The sequence below is a fragment of the Falco punctatus genome (genome assembly GCF_963210335.1).
Source record: "Falco punctatus genome assembly, chromosome: 1".
NCBI classification, from domain to species: Eukaryota; Metazoa; Chordata; class Aves; order Falconiformes; family Falconidae; genus Falco; species Falco punctatus.
The window spans coordinates 58,222,723-58,237,540 of NC_137580.1; the positions used below are offsets into that span (position 1 = coordinate 58,222,723).

General features: G+C 43.2%; 1 protein-coding gene across 10 annotated transcripts in view; it reads right to left on the reverse strand.

Moving 5' to 3' along the window:
• LNX1 (ligand of numb-protein X 1) overlaps positions 1 to 14,818 on the reverse strand; it is a 239,696-nt gene that overhangs the window by 45,368 nt on the left and 179,510 nt on the right. The window contains exon 2 of one of the 10 annotated variants that reach the window (XM_080385978.1): positions 9,311 to 9,392. The exons of 8 other annotated variants lie outside the window; for them this stretch is intronic. The gene's annotated coding sequence lies outside the window, so the exon portion shown is untranslated. Of the gene's footprint in view, positions 1 to 9,310; positions 9,819 to 14,818 lie in introns of those variants that run through there. One more of the 10 variants, XM_080385986.1, reaches the window with a different exon arrangement.

Genomic DNA, 14,818 nt, shown 5'->3' on the forward strand with positions numbered 1-14,818 from the left:
CTTGGGTACTTACTAATGGTTGTAGATTCTTTTCTCTTCAGACAGTGTGCACAAAGGAGCAATCGCATGCAATGTGCATCAGATGGGTGTTTGGAAAGCAACATAAGACCTGCCATCAGCAACCGTCAGCTTCACTTCTGGTTTTCAGGTCCAAGACCACTCAAAGAACAGCACTTGTACTCAGCAGGCAACCTGGTCCATTTTGCCTTATACTACTACTAATAGTATAACCTTTTTATAGAAACAATTGAGATCATATGTAATGAGACTGCAGCAGGATCACTGAACATATTGCTCATTTAGAACCTTAACTGAAAAATGAGCCTAAGAAAAATCACAGCATAAATATACAAAGGCTCCGAAAAAAATGTTAATGCTACTAAAATCAAGTTACCTCTGGCAAAAATAATGAGTACAAGGACAAAGAAATTCTTAAAGCATTGCAATGATATACCTCATAATAGCACACAATCCAATACACTGCATTTTTCAAATTATGTGGATACACATATAATTAATGTTAAGAATAAGCATTCAATCTGTTGATTCATGTGTTTTTCACGTTTATTGTTCAGTCTTCTGATCACCAGATTATATTCAACAGGTATAATTAGTCTCCTGGAACTTAGTATCTCAGCATTGTCTTCCCCTCCTACTATCCCCACCTATACTATAAAAGCTTCATGATGCAGTGAGCAAAATATGCTTGCAATGAGACAAGGGGTTTTGAGTTTTTAGCAAGAGTGACAGTATTAACGTAACTTGATTGTTGCAGCTATAGAAAGAAGAGCCTGCCAGACAGAAACTTTGTATTTACACGTACTTAGCACAGATTTATTTTCAAAATAAAACTAATTGCAATACCTGCTATGACACAGACAGCAGTTTTGAGGCTTCTGTTGACACAAAGGAATGACACATGCACATAAGTCTCTAGATGTAAAATAATAAAAAGGGAACACTGCAGTCTATTTCAAGATGTTTTCAACCCAAGGCGTGTGTTTACTAATATGTTCTCCACTGGAAATTGAAATTACAGAAAACAATATGGCTGCAGCTGGTAAATAACGAATGCTGGGTATAAATACATTATTGACAGAACATGCTATGGACAGCCACCCACAGCTCTAGCTCTGGTGGCAATTGCCTCTGACCTCAGTGACCCAAAAGTCACAGAAGATCCCTTTTAGGTCAGCACGCGTATCTAAATTACATCGCTAACATGTCTTGGTACACATCAAGCTCTGAACACCAGCTTGCTTTCTTATCCAGAAGGTCAGAACAAGGAGTCTTGGCACGCCTTCCCAGAAGTTGAAAAACCACAGAGGTCCCTGTCAGACACCCATCTGAGCATTGAGCAAACACCTCCACCACCATGACTAAGTAGCATCTTAAGATGTCACAAATGTTTCCCATTTTAAAAAATAGTTCTCCTGTACTATCAAATCCAATATCTGGTATTCAACAAGGATGCTGAACCAGTCCTATAAGAACTGAACTTCACGTGACTCATGACTCACTGTGCCTTAAAACCCTAAAATAACATGGGCTCCTAGTAAGGGTGGGGAAGGAAGAGTACAACATTTTCTGGTGTATCTCAGAGCTCAGCTTCTGGGATTTCAGCCTAAATGAGTACTGACACTGACATAAGATGTACATAAGTCACTCTACTGACCAAATATCTCATTACCCTAGTTCTTTGTGAAGATAGCATGTCCAACAGGACATTTTGCTGGAGAAACACTGTTCCAGCTTCTAATCCCAGCTCTGCAGTCTTCTCCTTTGCACGTGTGGCTGGAAGAGGATCGATCAGAGGGACATTATGAGCCAGTTTTCAGAAAAAAACTCCCCAAACCCACTGGGCATGCAAAAATCTTCGTTGCTTGTGGGTCTATGAGTTCCACACAGTTGAGTATGAGATATTTCAGTGAGATATTTTACCCTCCCATTAAAATAAATATGCTTTGTAAAAGCATTTAAAGGCTCCAGAAAGTCCATATCCAGCCACAGCACAAATATGGCTGGAATGTTGTTTACAGTCTTCTGAAAGCTCACATGGTAGAAGATGTTCACTTATGCTGTAAAAATTGAAATGCTGAAAAATGCTGAAAACCACTTTTTTTTGGATCACCGTTTTTTAACAGAACTATCAGAAATACTTTTAAGCTGAATTCCTTTATCCAAATCTGAAAAAAAAAAAAGCCAAATCCACTCACCCTTCTCCCCACATAGCTCCCTCCAGGCAGTGCTGTGCTTAATACCATGGAAAGCGCCCAAAACTGCAGCGATGCAGTTTCCCTCCCAATGTACATGTCCCAATAACAGTTCTCGCTTGGCAAGGGAGGCTGGCAGGGCTCACGCCATCACACCTCAGTTTTCAGGTGTGCTCAGGTCAGGCTGGGGTAAGGCTGATCTCTGCTCCTCCTGCTGAAGCTTATTCAGAGAGGTGGGCTAAGCAAGAGGGAGCCCAGTGCCATTGCCAAATGAAAAACTGACACCTGGGGATGGAGAATCTGAGTCTTGCTTCCAAGGCTGCTGTGGCTTTTTGGTTGAAGTTGGGAGAAGTTCGTAAGAAAAGGCACTGTTCTCTGTTAGTTCAGTCAGTATCTTGGGAAAAACCTGGCAGTACCGTCCAGGCACACAAGTTCACAGTCTGAAGCTGCAGAAATTACCTTAAAATTGTGTCTTGTTTTCTAAGACTACCAGGATATAACTGATGAATCAAAGGATAAAATACATAAACTAGGTTGGAAGCAGGAATCCAACCCTGAAATCCCTTAATTACAAAAGATGCTGTCAGAAGTGGATACCATATTACCAACAACACAAAATGGATTTCCATGACAAAGGCAATTATCATAGAAGACCCTAGGTTGGAAGGGACCCCGAAAGATCATATGGTCCAACCTATGGGAAAAGAAGCCTACATGAGATTATCTAGCACCCTCTCCAATCACATCTTGAAAACCTTCAGTGATAGAAACTCTACCATATCCCTGAGGAGGTTATTCTAGTGAATAGCTCTTCTGACTGTAAAAAAGTAGGAGAATAAAATAACTTCTGCACCATATCTTACTTCAAGCCCAAGATGCTCAGTCTGCTGCTTCTTCATATTCTTTTGCCTGCAGATGCTATGCATTTCCTTAGGCTCTCTTAGTCATTTCTACTCTCTCAGATTTCATGCTATTTTTTCAAAGTATAAATAAATTTTAAAAAATTGTTCTGTTTTTTTCATTAATTATTCAATTTATTTAAAAAGCATTCAGGGTAAGAGACAGTCATGTCACACTGTTCTTTTACAAAGCACATTAACTTATCCACTCATCCTACTAAAATACAAGAAACCGGAAAAAAAAAAAATCCCAAAATATTCTTTAGGAAGCTGCTCTTTCATTCTCCTTTTATGCCACTGCAGCCTTGGCAACTCCAATATTCAAGCTCTGATAACTATTTTTTCTTTCAAAATTAGAACATAACCATTGTGCATGCAGCTGGACACCTAGAACACCATATGCAAACCTGGGCAGCAGGTTTGGAGAACTGAACCTTGAGCATGAGCTGCAGTTCTATTCCCCTGGGTGATCCAAGACAGTGGCCTTGCCCCTGCTGTCCTAGGAGAGGGCGCATCCTGCTTGACATTGCTGCTCTCACAAAATGGGTCAGGGCTGCTGTGCGAGGGACTGCCTTGAAATGAATCCAAACCATGAATTCTCTGTGACAGGTTGTGGCATCTGGGTGACTCAGCCAGCCTCTGTGCCTGAGGCTGTTCCAGCCCAGGCTGCAATTTTGTTAGCATCACAATTTAAGTAGACTTGGGTCTCATTAGCAGTGATGATGGACACCCTGAAGGAAAACCAGGGTGGCATAGGAAATTACGTTAGTTCATTATCGGCTCTGAAAGGGGGATAACATCTGTCTTCTTCAAACTGAGATGACCCTGGTCCTTCAGAAGGGAGCTGGCAATCTGATTTCCAGCAGTGTGCTCATGCCATGCCTCATCACCTGCTAATTTTCAAACAAAGGCATTACCCACATCATGACTCAAGGTGACCCAAGCCATCACCAACAGTCAGGATCTCCAGCTGGACATCTACACTAGTGTCCAGTGGACAGCAGCATGCTGGGGGCATTGGGCATGTTGCAGCCCAGATTCAGACACACATAAAACAAATCTTATTTGCTTCGTGCAAATATGACTGCAATGGGCTGTCAGTGATGATGACTCATCGAGCCAAACTGCCCAGCACTATAACAGAGAATAATCTTACAGCTACAATGAGAAAATTTTCTCTGGTTCCAAAATATCTGCCTCAGCCTGAGATGGACACTGAGGTGAGGATAAAAAAAAAAAAAAAAAAAAGAGTATACAGACTAAACAAAACTGCTAGTGCATTTGAAGATTTATATTAGCAATTAAGACATTCTGGTTTAGTATTTTCTGCAATGCTTTGGACTAGTGGTTGGTGGCTTAACTGTCTTTAGCTGATCATACCTTCTGAGGAACTTCCTTAACTGCCCTGAAACAAGTTTGCTTCCTGAAGGGCAAAGCCAGACAGTCAGCACCACGTGTTTATAAGGCTGCAGTACAGTGGGAAAAGGAGGAAGAAAGGGAAAGAAATACCTAACAATTTAGTGACTGTGAACAGAACAGCCTCGTGGCAAATTATTTTCTTATTTCTTTAAAAGCTAATTGAAGATGCCACAGCATCACATAGGAGGATTTGCTGACTACTTAGATACTGGCGTTAAGGACACCTTCCAAACTTGAGCACAAACTGTTCTTCAAAGGCTAAGCACATCAGCCTCCAGAGATGGTGCTGCTTCCTAAGGGGTTGTCTGCAAGAAGGAAGTATATGATTACTGCAGTGGTTGTGGAATGAGACCTTAGCCACATTATGTATACTATATGTGTAGAACCACACACCCGAGAATAGCTTCCCTGGAGACATCCCTCTTCCAGAGTAAGAGCATTCACCAGAGAAGCTACCCTAGAGTAAGAACAGTAGTGTCATTTCACATCCAACTTTGTTATGGATTAACTTCCCTATGTGTTTAAACCATCTTTTGGGGATAATTTCTGCCTTTCTTCCCGGCTCTTTCTTCTGGACACTGAATGGAAACTGTGGGAGCTCTCAGTGCTCAGAAATTTTAGGTGCTAGTTTCCCAACATCATTGCACTCTGTAACTTCAGGCTCTGCATCCCAAGATCCTTTCTTCACACTAGGTAGTGCCCATGTATGATCAAGATATCAGTAAAATAACGGATTGTTTTTAAGTCTACAGAGGTACCTGCCCATACCTTTAGCCCAGGAAGAAGCAGGCAAGATGAAGCACAGACATTCATGCCAATGGATATAAGTAACACAGTAGCACAAATGAATCAAGAGGTCCTTCTGCTACTGGGGGCAAAACAGATATTTATTTTCTGTCCTTTGATAACTTGTTTTCTGTTGATTAACATGATAAAAGAATAATTTTAACACTGTTGCCCTAATAAAACTTTAGGGGCAAAAAAGCTCTCCCAATTTGGTAGGCAGACTTTTCTGGCAGCATCCTTTATAAAAGAACCTAAATCCATAAAAGATGGTTCATTTGACCAGCCATGCCTAGCAGTGGTTGAGGATTAGTTAAGAGGCAATATTGTCCTGTAGTTCAAGCCTGGAGCTCTGTGAGAGCCAGGGTCTACCCCTCAACATGCCACATCCTGAAAACAAGTTACAGGTTCACTTTATTTCATGCATAATAAAAAGCCCTTAGGGCTTACTATGTTTTTGTTCAATGTCTTCCACAACACAGATTTGGCTCATTTGTCGGTTCTTTAAACTACTATAACACAAAAAGCAATAAGAATAAAAGCAGTCCCATAGAGCCCTAACTGTATGAACGGCACTTTCACTCCCTCTCAGATACCTCAGCATCTCAAGCAAAAAGGAGAGAGGGGAATTAAAATATCAGACTCCCATCTACCTTCTAAAAGCACAAAAGAGGTTAAGACTTGAAACCGAGCTCTGGCACTGCACCCAGGTGTTGCTAACGATGCAGAATCATGGGTCACCTGAATGTCTGGGCTCAGCCCTGGACCTGACACCTCACAACCGGCTTGCAAGTGTGAGCATTGTTTTCTCTTCAACGTGACTATTTTTGCAGACCTGGAAGAAGCACTGTTTGCAAAGCAGTCAGAAGGGAGGGGAGGATAACATCAGCAACTGCTTCCCTGTCACAGGGGACCATAGGCAGCACAGCTGTTCTTTTTTTAAATGTCAGTGAGGGAAAAAAAGTGCCAAGGGGGTTGTCATTGGCGGATGGCACAATAGGTGATTCCAGAATAATGCTTCATATAGTCAGAGTCTTCTCTTGAAAACATTGCTCCTGAAGCCCAGGTCTGACTAACTTTACAAATGGAAAACACCACTTGAAAAACAGACAGGTATATTACAAAATCACTTAGGATCCAGTTTCGCTGTTTCTTTCTGATGAAGGAGAGCACAGGTGTGTCTCAGCACGGAAGCTATTCCTTGGGCTATTTCCCCTACAGGGGCTCTATAGGCCCTCTCCTACCTGGTAACAGTCACATCTAGGGTATGTCAACAGGAAGACTTCAGGCCATACCCATGTCTCTACCTCTTTGCCCTTAGTCCACCCCCTTTGCAAGCTGGCCACCACGGGGAAGGTCCATGCAAGGCCAGTCGTCCCATCAGTGTCCACAGAAAATAGCAAAATGCCATCCCTGGCCTCTGCAGGAAGTCACGCACCTTCAGAGGCAAAACACAACCTCAGGTCATTTTGAAGTCCTGCCAACGTGTGCCCACACAGTGAGCCATGGCAGCTCACAGATGGACAGGGGCTGCCTCCTTTCCTCCTTGGAGCCCAGCACCTCCCCAAGCAGGAGGATGGGGACAGAGGGAAGGAGGAGCGCCATACGGTGCCAGACCTATCCTGCTCTCGAGCACTGCCAGGAGATGGGGAAAAAATTGCACAGAAGCTTTTTGAATGAAGAAGACCCAAACCTTAAGCCCTGAATTTCCCTGCAGTCAACAGAAAAAACCCAGACCTGAACCCTCCGCTTCCTTGTGCCAAGGACACTGAGGAGACATCAAAGTGATTTGTACTTCATCCCTATCACTGTGGTCGACCAGAGGTGTGATGAGAGGGGACCAGGATTTGTCCCTACCCTATAGCTACACTGCTCAACTTCTTCAGTAGGTTATGAGACAGGCAGCAAGTCCGTTCAGCCCTAAACCCCTTGAAGCCCTCTGTGGTGATGCGGATGACCCTTACAAGAACTAGCTTCAACACTGGAGACAAACAGGGACCTTGCTGCACCCTTGCCCTTTAGCTGCAGGTCTGACCATTCACTGATGGGTTGCTGTTTTGTCACCAGTCCTGCTACCCTCCTGAAAACATCCTGCTTCAAAGGGACTTTCTGGTCAGTGTTAAGGTCATGGAGTTTCTGTCTGCAAATGCAAGGAGATAGATTTCAACAAAACAACCAGGAGAAAAGTCACAGTTTTGTAAGATCTGTTGTCACGTGGCTACCATTGTCACAATGGACAGGAAAAGTGGAGCCTGAGGTTTTACAAAGCTCCCACACAGGGTTGTGTTTTTTTGGAGGGAGGGGGAGGCTGTAGCAGAGATTGCAGAAACTGGAGTCCATGACATTTTATTTGTATTGTTTTGACTCATTCACCCACATGCCCTCAAGGGATGTTCTGCTTTTTAAAATTGCTGTTTCTGCTAAAAACTGCGTGGTGTGAATCAGGGTGGTTAGATGCTCCTTTCCTCAAAAACGTTTTTGGGGATTTCTGCTATCCTATCTCTCTGCTACACAGATGTAAAAAAAGCAGAAGTTTGCCTATATAGGCAAAACCTCATTTTCCCTCCCAATTTGTTCCAATTAAATTGAAGAGAGTAATTTTTTTAAGTCAATGGAATAATACCTGTATAAAAATAACTGAAGTCAGAAAAAGTCAAGCACATTGATATTACTCTTTTCATTACCTCCTTCATCTTCCATAGCTTTCTCTGTCTGAGTACTGGAATAGCAGATAGGGTAACAACGAGAGACGTGGTCCTTGAACCAAACAAATCAACTTGGTGAGAGGAATTGAATAATAAAGAGGGAGAACTTACCACCCCTATTTTCTTGGCTTTTTTTATTTTCACTGTAGTGGGTTTTGTAGGACAGTTTGCAACTCTTTTAAAGATTTCAGTCCAGGTGATAATTTAACCAAGCAGAGGATCAGTTGATAAAACTCTGATGAGATGTCAGTTCTACAAGTGAGCTATTTCATGGCCTGGCTTAACCTATGTTTAGTCTAACAGATAAATGTTTAGAGTACACTAAGACTGCTGAAGCGAAGTTAATATAGAGTCTCACCAAACCTGGTCAATCCATAAAGCTTTCTTTGTTATTAGCCTTCAGCTCCACGTTTTGCTGAAGTTAAGCTCTGCGGCTTAAATTCACAATTTACTCATGCATTAATCCACAAATTTTAAATAAGAAGCATAACCAGCTCAGAGTTTTGCAGTGCTGGAATAGTGCAAGACAATGGAAGACACATGGCTCAGTGTGCTCAGCACCGTTGGAGTTAACCACAAGGGTCCTTAACTGACCAAGTCAGCCAGTTTCTCCCTTTCCCTTTCCTCCTTACTCGCCTTGAACAAGCCACTCCAGGGAACAGCCCTTCCACAGACTGTTTCGCAGACCAGTCAGGTGCTTGGAGACAACAGAAGGGATCAGACAGGGTCTCACCACTACTGCACCAAAGGAGGACAGGGCTCATGCAGACCTGGCAGAAGTATTTCTCCATGGACTGATTGAACATACCAGCCTTGAGTGACTGAAATTATGGATGGGTGATCTCCATTTACCTGCCACAGCTTAATCCAGGACCAGTGTACTCTGTCCTTATTTAATCTTGACTCTGTTCATTTACTGCAGTGGTTACAACAGATTCTGTGTCCAAGAACGCCTTACATTTTTAACCCAGTTCAATTCTTCTTCACCAGACAGAGAAACACGCTGCTGTCATGCTACACAGTAAGGGCACGCTTCCCTGATAACCTTGATCCCTTTGTTACTGCTGCACGGAGCAAGGCAGACATGGGAGAGGCAAGAGGTGTAAAGAAAACAGGAACTGAGGGAAACCAAGGGAAATACAAAGATTTAGGGTAGCCAGGAGCAGCCAGGTGGAAAATGGCTAAAGAAACCAAAACACAGCCTGGCACTGGTGATGACAGAGACAGAATGAGCATTACAAGTCATGTCAAGGGAATCAACAGAAAGATTCCTATTTAAAGAGTTTCAAACCTGCATCTTCTCTCAAAACATATATAGGGCAGAAGCAGCCGATTTGCACTTGGCAGGTAGCGTCAAGAGAGTTTATGTAACGCTGCAAGAAGATAAGCACCTATTTAAAAGCAAACTGTTATTTTTACCCAACATGTAAACAAATCAAACTCTCTCATCACAGACAAAAAACCCTTCATGCTGTCAGCTGTGAGTTCTCTTGGTGCTGCAAAGCACCACAGGGCACAAAATCACTGTGGTATTTTTTGTGTTGGTTGTCAACTTCTGTTTGCTGGGGATTTGAAAAACAGAGAAGACACAAAGCACAGGAAGATCTGAACAGCAATTAGCAGCCTTAAAAAGCAAGTTAACTTAACATCATAAATCAGTGAAATGCATTTTCTCTCTAAGAAAAAGACTGTTAACCTCTCTGCAACACTGAGTTAGCAAAAATATGAGGGTTGTAACTAAGCATCTAGTGAAGAAGGAAGGGAAGGGAAGGGAAGGGAAGGGAAGGGAAGGGAAGGGAAGGGAAGGGAAGGGAAGGGAAGGGAAGGGAAGGGAAGGGAAGGGAAGGGAAGGGAAGGGAAGGGAAGGGAAGGGAAGGGAAGGGAAGGGAAGGGAAGGGAAGGGAAGGCAAAAGGAGGACAGATTGTGTTGTGAGGTAGGTGGGACAGGAGTGAAAGAGTTTTGGAAATATCTGGCATGGATTATGGTTCATCTCTTCTAGAAGAGGGTTACATGGTCTTGGCCTCCCTTTATAAATTTCTTTTGTTCACTTGGGTCATGTTACTATTTATTATTCAAGCTTGGATTACAAAAAAGGCAGATAAGTGGGTCTTTGCATTTATTTGCTTTGTCAGCTCAACTGATGAAGTACAAGTTTATGTGTATACTTTATATCTTATTAAATGCTGTGTCCTGTTTCGGTCTATTCTTTTCTGATTTATTTTGAACTCAAAGACCATAGCTGTAAGTGCTTCAAACCCACAGATGCTTAGACCACTGGGGAAAGAGCAGAAAAAAAGTGAAATGCAGCAACCATTACTGTCCAACTTCATTATACTCATGCCTTGGAAGGATAAACTAAGAATGTACTGGAATTTAATCTCCTCTGAGGGAAGAAACTGGAAGCAGCATGTTTGCTAGAAACAACGAACCACTAAAAAGCATCAAGATACGCAACATTTAAATGCAATTTAAAAATGGACAGTGAGAAAATTTAGACACAGCATCAAGGAAAGCACATTTGTGTGGCCATACCCTTGACCCATAACAGCACAGAGCAGGCAGAAAGCAGATGTGGAGAACACAGCATGTCTCCAACACTGGAGGCTGTCCTGGATGTGCAGGAATCTGCTAGACCTACGCTAGGGCCCAGGTTGCATCAAGGGGACATGAGGATGTCACGGATTGCAGCAGTCACCGCTGGGCACCCAAGGCAGGATCTCCTCAGCATTTCTAGACTGATTTACTAATATGAGTAATATAAATATTTCCATCACAGTCTGGACTGGGGCAAAGTAGCAGCAACTGGAACTTTCAACCATGCTCTTCCCCACAACAGGTCCCAATGTCAATTGTCACGGCAGCAGTGCCAAGGGCAAAAAAGAAACACCAGTTTATACACACTACATTTGGGAAAGAATTGTATTCAGCCTTTCTCCAGCAGTCCCGTCTTCCTCTTGTGATTACAAACCAGGTAGTAAGGCTGGAAGGAGAGATGTCCCAAATGTTTAAACCAGAACCAGTGGCAAGGCTCCCTTGGGAGCTGACAAGGGCAAGTCACAACCACCTCCTGGGATTCCCACTCCCACTGCAAAACCTGTTCGGTGAAGGACCGTGTTGCAACATGTGCTCTTCATACAGAGTGCTTATTTCTGTCTGTAATTTAGCCTCTTGGCAGGAGATAGATGCTCATACATATCGAGTGAAACAGCTTGCTTATCCATATCAACCTACACATCCTCATACTGTAGCACCAGCACAGTGTACTCTCTGCTTCCTGTGATCTCCTGTGGACCACAGAAAGATTTGGTTAATCATACCCATCACCTCACCATAAAAGTCTGCTCCATGAGGGACGTTTTCTGTCCTTTCATGCTGTTGAGTTATAAAATCCACAGGGGAAGGGGCCTCTGTGGATGCTCCTGTGAAACCATTCCACTATTCATTTTACATGGGAAGGAAGGTTAAAAACAGTGGGGCATCACAGTGCTAACTGAATGTTAAAAATAACATATAACAGTAATGCTTATCACATATGGGAGGAGAAAAGAAAATACCTGAATTATGCTTTCAGAAATAGTATTGTCTGTTCTTAATAAAACACAGAACATAATGAGGTCATCAGTCTAAGTTCTGCAGACGAGAGAGGAAAACATAATCCTTAGAGCATGTCAGATTCCCCTTGTCCTTTATTTAAGAGATTACTAAATTATTGAAATTCTACATTAAGAATATATTACACACTGTCTAGTGAATGATGGGACTGCAATGCATAATACAGAGAGGTGTAAGCTTCCCGATAAGTGCATATGAAACTACTTTCCAACCTAAAACACCTGTTTCCTGGCAATGTGATTTCAAGAGATTTGAGGAGGGAAAAATAAATCTGAAAGTAATACATTGATGACTGAATTTTGTAGCTGAAATTTATACCACTAAAGACATCTTATTAATTAAGTTTATTTAGGTAAGCAATATGCAGTGAGTTAGTAGAAGAGCAAATAAAAAAAGAGCATGGCTCCAGCAACTGCAAATATCTTGCCTTATCCTGACTCCATGCCATGTGTCACAGTGGTGTCACAGAGCAAGATAGTTCCGTGAAGACAGAGGAGTGAATGGTGATTATTTCCTTCTCACCAGGTATCCATTATACTCAGCTCAGTGTCTTGATAAAAAGAAGAGGGAATGAATACCAAAGCAGATGCATTCAATGCTAGGTATGATCATTACCAGCCTCATTGTCTGCCTGCACTGCTAAGAAGAACAAGACTTTATTGATAAAACTTGATAATGTTGCCAACAGAAATTCAAGAGAAAGAAGAAACTTCCTAGAAATACGGTTTGACTTGGCCACTGTTAGAGTCAGCCTCTTTCTTTCATGTCAGGAGGACATATTGTACAATGTGACAAAGTTATGGATGCTTCACAGTTCATTTTTTTGGTGTAAAAGTTGTACACTAGGTTGCTCCTGAACTTGCTTCAATCTATATTCAGAATCTCTTGTCAATTAATAAATTACATGAATGGATAAAGCATATTCCAGAGAGAGCCCAAGGATTCACTGGCTGAATTCAGTCTTCACCAGCTGCAACTTTGCTGAGGCTTAGGGGTGAATTCAGCTGTCTAAGATGTTTTAAAAAAAAGTTCACCTTCTTAATCCCAAAACAGGGTTCAGCTCCAAGCCAGGAATCCTTCAGTGGCAGTGGGATTTTAGCCATGACATATGGCATGTCATTGTCTACTAGATACCTCTACTGAGGTACCAGTTCAACTTAGAAAGACCAGCTTGGACCCCCCTCTTCAAAGAGGAAGCCCCAGGCATCCACGTTTATGCTGTCACACAGGCTATGTTATTAGCCCAAATATTAGCTAAAACCTCTGCTTTTGTGCCCTGCACTGCTGGCACTCTCGTGCCCCCACTCACTGCGTGGCTCAGGGTGGGCAGTTTGGACACACAGCCACATGCCAAAATGCAGAAAATCAGTTCTATCTCCTGAACAATAGCTCTGCTCATGGTGAAGGTCACAGAAAGCAGACAACCGCTCTATAGTCCAGGGACCCTGAAGGCAGATTCCCCTGAAAGGTCAAGACTGTTACAAAAACCCAAGAGGACCCTCAGACCTACTACTCTGCTTCCCCACAGTGAAACAAGCTGCGTTTCAGCTGGTCTCAGAACCAGTGCTTAGAGCCGGACTTACGCTACGACAGGCACAAGAGCCCTGCAAGAGCAGTGTTCATCCTTGCATTGCAGGACAGCTCAGTTCTGCCAGATTTGTCAGAGAAATAGCTCAAGGAAAAATATCCTTGTCACGCTGCCAGTGCCAGTGCTAAACTAGGTTAATTGTCAGAGAGACGCAGAGGTCGGCCAAACTTGCAGCATACGGCCTGTGTGGCTTAATGTCAGACGAGAAATGAGATTCTGTTGCTTGTGAGTAACCGCTGGTCTCCTGTAACTCCCATCATCTCGCTCCTTCCTCCTATGCTGCCAGTGCCCTGGTGCTTTGCCCTCTCTGGTCTCCCTCCCAAAGTGGATCGCCCATTGTGAAGCAGTCTCCGAGTGGGATAAGGTTTGCTCCATCTGCGCTGCCGGTACATGGGCAAGGCATGTAAGCACACTTCTTCTGAGCAGCCTACACAAAAATCAGCCATAACTGAGACATAACTCATTCATGGAAAGAAACCTGTCTGCCAGCCAGAATTATTGCATTTCCTTTCCAGCTTGGCAGGGTTCCCCTTTTTTTTGTGCTGGCTCAGGTCTTACTTTTGGCAACAAAATGTATTTGTTGAGATTGACACTGGCCAATGTCAGCCTTTTCCGAAGGTGTGAGAAGGCTCCAACCATGAGAAAACATTTCAGCAGAGTAAAAGGTTGAATTCTGATCTCAAGCGTGTGTAGGTGGCTGTGAATGGAGTAAAGGTGACTTTCATGCATGCACAAGTGAAGCAGGATCTTTCTCAAAGTATAACTGAAATACCAACTTTCATTACACACAAAATTCCCAGAAAAATCAACAAATTCTTAAAGGTCTCAAAGGGGTTTTGGTTTCTGGAGCTGTCCCTGACAAATCTATTTCTGCGCCTAGAATCACAGTGCTGGGGAAAAAGACGCTAACCAGTGACACTTAGTCATACCATGAAAATGCAACACCTTGTAACCCAGGTTGTGGAGAACCAGGCAGGGTGAGGAAGTGGAGAAGGGTACTGTCCCTGGGAGAGGGTGGCAGAAGGTGTGGGAGAGATCCAGACCTCACCGTGCTGCTCAGGGGAAAACACTGCTTATTTGGCAGAGTGCAATTAGTCCTTGGTCAAAGAGTGACCGGCCCCTGAACGGTCAGAGTCGATAGGAAATGACCGCTTTCTGCTGCACTTCCCATGCTAGCAGCATAGCCCGTATCAAACACTCCTGAATGGAACACCTCATGTATTTAGAAAGTTCAGTTTGGGCACCTCAACGCCATGAGTTTAGACTACAACTACTCTGGTACTTCCAAGATAATACAGTATATTTGCAGTTCACCTACATGGGCTTCTGCCTGGGGGCTTTCGGGCCATACTTGTACTAAAATTTCAAGCTTTACTGTGCGGTTCTAAAGGCAGAAGAATGACAGAAGCAGGGTCATGCCGCGAGAGAGGAGGAGAATAAACAAAGTTAGGGACCAAAGAAGCAGAGAGCGGGAGTGGAAAAGCAAGCAAGAGGGCTGGTGGAGTGGGGTTGGACACAATACAGTGAGGGGACAAGCTGGGGAAGTGACACTAGCTGTTGCTGAGGGTTTTGGGAAACATCTAGAAGTCTGAAGGAAA